Genomic DNA, 8966 nt, shown 5'->3' on the forward strand with positions numbered 1-8966 from the left:
CCCTGCCCCGCCCGGGGAACGGCGCGGCGGCACGAGCGGGGAGCGACTCCTCGCGACCGGACCGGGTCGTGGCCGGACACACGCACCCGAGCGGCACAACCCTCACGCGGCACCGAGCGGGTGCCCGGCGCCCCGCGGGGGCGGGGGTGGCGGACCCGTCGTCCCCCCCCCAAGTACCGGCACACAACGACGCCGTCGCCAGCGGACAAGCGGCGGTGGCGGCCAGGAGGCGGGGGCCGCGGCGGGCCCCCCCGTGGGAGCGAACTCGCGGAGGGTCGAGAGAGCGGGCGGGCCAGGGTCAGAAGAGACCAGACGGGGACGGGCCCGGCAGCACGAGGAGGCGGCGGCTGCAGCCAGCGTGGGGAGCGGCGCGCCAGAAGGGCGGCAGGAAACGGGAGCGGGCACCTGCCCACCCGCGGAGGAGCCCCGCCCGGAGAGAGCTGGCCGAGCCGCGCGGGCCGCACCGGCCGGACAAACCCAGGGCGGCACACGGTGTATCACCGCCAGCGCACACACTAGGCGCACGGGCGGTCCCGCGTGGCCCCGGACGAGCCGCCGGCCGGGTTCCCTGCATCAGCCAACCTCCCGGGAGGGCCCTCGCGGGGGACAGGGCCCCACCGCCCCACCGCCGCCGCAAGAGGCGGGGAGCCCCCGAACCCTCAACCCGCACACCGTGACGAGCATCCCCAGCGACAACCGCCCGTCCAGCGTGCCCACCGCCACACCCGGTACACGCCCGGGAGGGGGCGGCAGCGCGGCCGCGACCAGTCAGCCAGGGGGGGAGGCTCGGCGGAGGCGAGGAGGGGGGCACAACCCCGCCGGGATGGAGGGCGCGCCGGAGGCAGCGAGGGGCCAAGAAACGCGGAGAGGAAACCGGGGAGAAGACCTCGGGCACAGAGTCGGGCCGCCAGGAAAACAAGCGGGGTCCCACCGCCACACGCGAGGGCGGTCCCGCACCGCCTGCGACGCCAACCCGGCCTCTGGTCCCAGCCCCGGAGCCTCCCAACGAGACCCGCCGCCCCGCCACCACAGGGTGGCCCTCCACGCGACGAGACGCGCCTGGACTCCAAACGCCAGCATGCAACGCCACACCTCGTGCCGGTCGAGTCCCACGACCTGGGCCTCTACGGCCCCAGGGTCCGCTCGCTCACCACGCCGCCCGCGGAACGCTCCCGGGGGGGCCGCGGCGGCCGCGCCCCAGGCCAGCGCACACGCACGCAGGCCGCCCGCCGGCTTGGGACCGGGAGCGGGCAGAGGGCCACTCGCAGCGGGCGAGGGGGAAGGGGGGACGGGGCCCCTCAACCCCCGGCTGCGCGAACAGAGCCCCACCGCCACCGCGCGCACACACGCGGCAGGCACCAGCGGCCCACACGGTGGCCCCACGTGCGCCAGAGGGCCCGGCCAGGCCCAGCGGGAACCCTCCCCCGACTCGAAGGGGGGGAGGCGTGGGCCGCGGTAGGCACAAAGAGCAGGCGCTCGGCCCCCACCCGCGGGGGGCCGGCGGACCCCCGCCCTCCCAGACGGCGGGAAGGGGGGGACTCTCGCCTACACACACCACCGACGGTAGCGTAGCGCACAAGGCAGGGGGCGGCCAGTGGGGGAATCCGGTACCCCACATGAGGCACGCCCTTCACGGATCGCTAGAGAAACGTTCCTCACTGAGGGTGGGCGGCACCCGACCCAGCCCCTCTCCTAACCGGCCGCCGAGACAACGAGGGGGATCTGCGGTATGGGCAAGCACAAGGCTTCTTGAGCGTTCGCGGCCGGGGACACCCAAAGCCCCATCGCCTCGGGGACCGGACCGGCCCCAGCTCGGCGTCCCGCCACAATCGCTCAAACGCCCGGGCAACGTCTCCTTTCCCCCACCGGAGGTGGGGAAGAGCGCCCGGGCGCCCGCTCGCCTAACACTCCCCACGCCACTCGGCACTGGGGACGACAACGCAACCCGCTCCCCCCGGAGAGGGAACGCGCAACGCTGCCGAGCTTACCGCCTCGATCCCCCGAGCGAAGCAACAACGCTCTTCCTTTCGGGCACTCGCCTCAGAAACCCCCGCAGACGGGGCGAGACCGACAGCGAGGCGGCGGCCGGCCGCGGCAGCGGCACTGGGATCGGGAACAGCACACACCGGCTCAGCCTCAGGCACCTCAGGAAACGACCCGGAGCGCCCCAGGAGCACCGAAGCAGAGGCGCACCGTCGCGCCAAAGCAGCACGGCGGCAGCCCTCCCCGTCGCGGGGAGGGCCACACACGGCCCTTGGCCGCCCAGAGCGGGCGGCGAGCGAGAAGCACCCGCTACGTCAAAGGACCCCGGGAGCGAGGTCGAGGCCGGATTCCGCACCCCCGCCCTTCCCCGCACCGCGAACGGGCGGGGAGGCAAGGCGAGGGACCCGCAGGCAGGACGAGAAGAGCTGGCCCATTCACCATGAATGTCCGTCCCTCGCCTGGCGCGGCTTTGGTCCAGCCCAGGAGAGCGCAGAGTCACCACATCGATCAGCAGAGTGGGCGGGAGAGACCCAGGGAGCAGGGGGAGACCCGGCGAGGACCGCTTCTAAGAGGAGCCTGCTACGGCCTCACCGGCCCCACACCCCAGGGAGAGCGGCCGACGACACGGAACGGGGAACGCCTGACACGCGCGACTCAGAGCCATGGAAACGAGCGTCGTCACACCGCCCCCGGTGCCCGCAGCGAGGAGCGCACGGGCGGTAAAGGACCACCCGCCACCTCCCCCGCCGCCCCCCGGCGCCAGAAGACCGGCCGGCCGGAGGTGGCACCACCACCGCGAGGGCACTCCAGGTGCGCCAAAGAGCCGTCGCACGCAGGCCCAGGCAAGCAGCTCCAGAGGGAACGGGTCCGGGCCACCCCATCAGCCCAGAGCCCGGCACGCACCCGGAGGCCCAAGCTCCCTCCCTCTGGCGGCACGCGCCAGAGGACAACGTGTCAGCACCTACCCGATGGCAGAAAACGGCCAACTCGGGCCAAAACAATCGCGACCGGGGCAACGGGGAACAGTTCACTCAGCACCGCCGCCTTCCCTGAACAGAGTCGCGGTCAGCACACCGCGAGATCGAGCCCATCACCGAGCTCCAGAGCCCCTAGGGACAACTGGTCGACCCTCGTGGACGAAGGCGAAAACAAGAGACGGGGACCACCATCTCCAACGAGCAGGACCGGGGGGCGGCCGGGGAACACGCTAAGGCGACCCACCACCGAAGGACGCCGGGCATAGCCATCAGGACAAGCCCCGGGCAGCGGGCCCCCAAAGAGGGAATGCGGCAAGGCCGGCCAAGCACACCCCTCTGGCCCGCCCGGCGCAGCCCCGCGGCCCCGCGGCCAAAACCCGTGAGAGAGAGGGAGAGGGAGAGGCAGCGGGAGAAAAATAACACAGGAGTCCCGGCGACCGACCCAGACGGGGCCAAGCGAAGCCCGTGGCGGCGAAGGAACCGCTCAGACTGCCACCCGAGGCGCCCGCGGCCCGGACCGAGCAGGGAGAGAAGACAACCGACACACACACAAAGCCTGCCGGTCCAGTATACCGCCAACGGGCCACAACGGCCCAGCCCAGCGCGACCGAGACAGTTCCGCTGGCGCCGCCCAACTCCTGGATCTCTGTCTCGGCCACCGCCACCGAATATCACGCCTTGGCGACTTCCGAGGATCAGACGCTCCCATAAAAGCGGCCACCAGGTGGAGCTCGACAACCGTCAACCAAATCAGGCGGAAGGGACGCGGAACCTCGGGCGGCGTCAGCGGGATCCGCTCCGCAGGGGTCGTAGAGAGTCACCCGGACACATCCCACCGGCCGGGTCGCCCCGCCAGGGCCCCCCACAGCGGCGGGCGCGAGACGCAGGCAGATCGGCCCAGCACCCCTAGAGAATCCGGCCGGGGACACGGGCGGTGTGGGACTTCAAAACCGAAACCACCACGGTGAAGCCACTATCAGACGGGCAGATTGCTAGGCCACGGTCGGATCCATCCACAGAATGGAGGAATTGACAGAAACGTGTAAAAACCCGTTGAAATCGGTTGCTTGGGAATTTGATCTGCTGGTCTTTGGGCTTGGTGTTTCCGCCTGTTTCTGTACCCAAAAAAAAAAAAAAAAAAAACCGGAAGATGAACAGCCTCTGAGAATCCTTCCTCCTCTGTCTGTGTCTGTGGTTCAGTGCCAGAGGGCCGGCCTAGCACATAGGAGGCACTGGGTTTGAGCCTTAGCGCGGCATACAAAAAGGAACACAGTCAAGAGAAGGCGTGCTGTCCACCTACAACTACTCTAAAAAAGAAAAAAGAAAAAAAAAAAAAGAATACTGACCATAATAGGAAAAAGGATTCTTCCTTGTGGAGTTCTATTTTGTCTGGCCACATTTTATATACATATATAAACATTTTTTTTTTATTTTTTTAAGAGAGAGTGAGAGAGAATTTTAATATTTACTTTTTAGTTTTCGGTGGACACAACATCTTCGTTTGTATGGGGCGCTGAGGACCGAACCCGGGCCGCACGCAACCAGGCGAGTGCGCTGCCACTTGAGCCACATCCCCAGCCCCTTTTTTAACTTTTACTTATTTTTCTTTTTTAAAGACAAAAGAAGGAGAGAGAGGGAGGGAGAGAGAGAGAGGGAGGGAGAGAGAGAGAGGGAGGGAGAGAGAGAGAGAGAGAGAGAGAGAGAGAGAATTTTTTAATGTTTGTTTTTCAGTATTCAGTGGGCACAACATCTTTATTTTATTTTATGTGGTGCTGAGTATCGAACCCAGCGCCCCGCGCATGCCAGGGGAGCGCGTTACCACTTGAGCCTCATCCCCAGCCCATTAATTCTTATCTGTATTTGTGTTTTTATTTACCAATTTTTTTTTTTTTTCATCTTGTGAAAACAGATCAACTTTAATTTCAGCACCTGAAGCTATCCAAGGGTATGCTCTATAAAGGTCATGGGACTGTTGTACACATTCAATAAAGTGACAACTCTGCCATACCACTTAGTATCTCACAATCAGGAACATACTTTTGAATTGCTTAAACAGAATCCACAGAATTAAAACAAAATCAGAAGCCATCCACAGTTATACTAATTGTCAATTACAAGTTTTACAATTAATACTTGATATAACAGTCAATATATAGCAGGGGATATTGAAATGATTTCAGAGTCTCATCCAGTTGTATTCGATTGGGAAGGTTTCTTGAATGGGGATAAAACTGGCCAAAGATAGATACAACCAGGATCAGACCAGCAAGTAAAAGTTCTACCACAGTTTCTGTGGTTTCCACTTTTTTTTTCTTTGTCAGTTAAAAGTGAACAGTGAGAATTAAATACTTATCTTTACATATACACAAGGCATGCTGTGAAGCATATCTGCTTACAAACATATAAAAATACTTGTTAAATAGTTCAATAAGAAAATAATGCATAAAAGTACATAGCGAAAACATTAACCATCTGTGACTCTGGAAAGCTCAATTCCGTATTTTATATGACAGCAAACAAAAACAACTTTAGTTTTTTTGGAATGCCTTAAACCTGAAATACTTGAAAAGGAAGACAGACAGAAATCATTCATTCTTATCCTTAGCATGGCTGTGAAAGAGTTAAATTAAGAAACCAAGTACACATTGAGATGCCCAAGTCCAGAATGAGTCCAAATATTTGGCCACATAGAACACTATCATCTTCAAGAGGAGGAGTCATCACAGGCTTGATAAGCAGTTTTTTTTTTTTTTTTTTAAAGAGAGAATTTTTTAATATTTATGTTTTAGCTTTCGGCGGACACAACATCTTTGTATGTGGTGCTGAGGATGGAACCCGGGCCGCACGCATGCCAGGCGAGCGCGCTACCACTTGAGCCACATCCCCAGCCCCGAGAAGCAGGTTTTAATCCATAAATACAATAGGTATTTTGGTATTTTGGCCACTGGGAAACAAAAGCTGTAGTATCAAGAAAGGTCTGATATGTCTCAATTTTGTAAACTCCGTTCAGTGTATTTAAGGTTATCTAAGGTTGACATCAAAATCTTTAAAGATAGGCAAAAAATTCATATTAAAAAAAAAAACCCTCCTGTGGATGTTAGAATAACAGTAGGTAATATGATTCCAGAAGTTAAAAATTATTTCACAACCTAAAACTTCAGCTTAGCAAACAGCTTAGGTTCCACAACTGATTCATCCCTATTAAGATGTAAGCCCTTAAAAGAAGAATATGTCTGTATATGTAGACATGTATTTAGAAAGAATCAGATCATCTTTGAAGCAGCCTTAGTGTTTCCTTTAAATTGGTCTGGAAAGGATTAGCCGGCTTCTTGGTCTAAGGCTAACACGGTGATCATTTGTCTAAGGCTAGAAAGGTACCAACATGAGGTAAACCATCAGGAGAGGAGGAGGAGATGAGGGCTTTTCCTGGGAGTTGGTAGCTAAAATTCAAGGGATTTTTAGAAAATGACACAATGGCAGCCTTTCTTGTCTTTTTCTTTCCGAGTTGGTTCCGGTGAAGGAGGACATTCTTGCTCTTGAAATTTCCTTATAACCCGGACAAGTTCATGAAAGGCTTGATCTACATTCATCCTCATCTTTGCTGATGCCTCCATGTATGTTACTTTAAGTTGCCATGCTAACTGCTGTCCTTCCTCCTGTGTAACCTGTCTTTCATGATCCAGGTCTGCTTTATTACCAATTAAAATCATTGGAAACTCATCACGATCCTTTACTCTGAGAATCTGTCTTTGAAACGTATAGATTTCTTCAAAACTGCGGAGCCCAGCCGGGCCGAGCCGCGCCGAGCCGCGCCGAGCCTCCGCCGCCCGCCCTAGGCCCGGCTTCGGGGACGTGTGCGGACGGGCGGGGGTCCCGAGCGCCGGGAGCTGCCAGGAAGGACTCTGGGCGCCGCAGCAAGCCCCGGGGCTGACTTGGTGCCGCCCGAGGCGCAGAGAAGCCGACTGAGCGCAGGGGTCAGGGGCTGCAGCGGCCGGGGACTGGCTCCTCTGAGCTTCTCCGCAGCGCCTGCGGAACGCAGCCTCCACCGCCGCTACAAATGGCCGTCTATTTACCTATCTGTTTACCTGAGTTTTTTGTTGTTTTTTGAGCATTTTCTTAAACCGCAAGTCATTTTCCATTGGGTCACAGAGCCAAATTTTACGTTTAGGCACTTGGTAATAAGAAGCTATAACAGGGCTCTAAGAGCGGTTGCCTTGGCTAAAAAGCGTGGGCCCTTGTCCCAGAGCGAAACAACAACAACAACAACGGGGGGGGGGGGGGGGGGACAAAAAGCCAAAAAAAAAAAAAAGAATCAAACAAATAATCCAATCAATCCATGGGCCAAGGACCTGAACAGATACTTCTCAGAAGTGGATTAAGACGCTCCTATAAAAGCGGCCACCAGGGGGAGCTCGAAAACCGTCAACAAAATCAGGCGGAAGGGACGCGGAACCTCGGTCGGTGTCAGCGAGATCCGCTTAGCAGGGGTCGTAGAAAGTCACCTGGACACGTCCCGCCAGCTGCCCACCCCACCCCCACCCCCACCCCCACCCCACCCCGCGCCAGGGTCCCCCGCAGCAGCAGGAGGCGCCGGCAGTCTGCCCAGCACCCCTAGAGAATCCGGCGGTGTGGGACTTCAAAACCGAAACCACCACGGTGAAGCCACAATTAGTCAGGCCGACTGATAGGCCACGGTTGGATCCATCCAGACTATGTAGGAATTGACGGAAACATGTAAAAATCAGTTTGAAATCGGTTGCTTGGGAATTTGATCTGCTTGTCTTTGGGCTTTGTGTTTCCTGCTTTTTCAGTACAAAAAAAAAATTGGAAGATGACCAGCCTCTGAGAATCCTTTCTTGTCTAGGGGCTGTCTGTGTCTTTGGGTCAGTGGCAGAGGACCGGCCTAGCACAGAGTTTGAGCCTTAGCACGCCATACAAAAAGGAACAAATCGAAAGAAGGTGTGCTGTCCACCGACAACGTACTACGAAACAGAAAAAAAAAAAAAAAAAAAAAAAAAAAAGAATACTAATCATAATAGGAAAAAGGATTCTTCCTTGTGGAGTTCTATTTTGTCTGTTTGGCCATTTTATCTTTTTATTTCTTTCTTTTTTTTTTTTTTTTTGTTGTTGTATTTTTATTTTTATTGATCTATCAATATCACGGAGCCAAATTTTACATTTAGGCACTTGGTAATAAGAAGCTGTAACAGGGCTCTAAGTGAGGCTGCCTTGGCTAAAAAGCATGGTCTGTTGCCCTAGACTGAAACACCACATGCTCTGGGATAAATCAAGCTGGAGAAAGCTTGCCATCTCTACCTTCATTTTTATCTGTGTGCACATATTACGCACTGTTTCATCTAACAAGTAGCAGTGCAACCAATATCTATCAGCCCTAAATGGACCCAACCCCTGCCCTCCCCAGCCACACAGGAGACCACAGTCTGAGCAAGAGCACTTCATGGTGTTGTCAGTCTGGTGTTGTGGCTCAATGGTACAGCACTTACCAAGTACGTATGAGGCACAGGGTTCAATCCCAGCACCACATTAAAATCATCATCATCACCTAAATAAACAAAATAAACATATGTATATATTTATCTGTTTATTTATTGGAGGAGGCCTGTAACCAGGGATTGAACTCAGTGGCACTCACTGACTGCGGAGCCACATCCCCTAGCCCTACCTCTCTAGTATGTTACTTAGAGACAGGGTCTCACTGAGTTGCTTAGTGTCTCACTTTTGCTGAGGGTGGCTTTAAACTCTCGATCCTCCTGCCTCGGCTGTGTGTGTGTGTGTGTGTGTGTGTGTGTGTGAGAGAGAGAGAGAGAGAGAGAGAGAGAGAGAGAGAGAAGCGTGTCTGGGATGACAGGCATAGGCCACTGTACCCAGTCACTTATTTATTTTATTTTCAGTATGACTTCAAGGTACACACAAGACAATCACTGCCAGGCGTAGGAGGAACATAGCACATTGATAAACAGTCAGATGTTTGAGGAAGCATTCAAC

The sequence above is a fragment of the Marmota flaviventris genome, chromosome 7, assembly GCF_047511675.1.
Source record: "Marmota flaviventris isolate mMarFla1 chromosome 7, mMarFla1.hap1, whole genome shotgun sequence".
Taxonomy (NCBI): domain Eukaryota; kingdom Metazoa; phylum Chordata; class Mammalia; order Rodentia; family Sciuridae; genus Marmota; species Marmota flaviventris.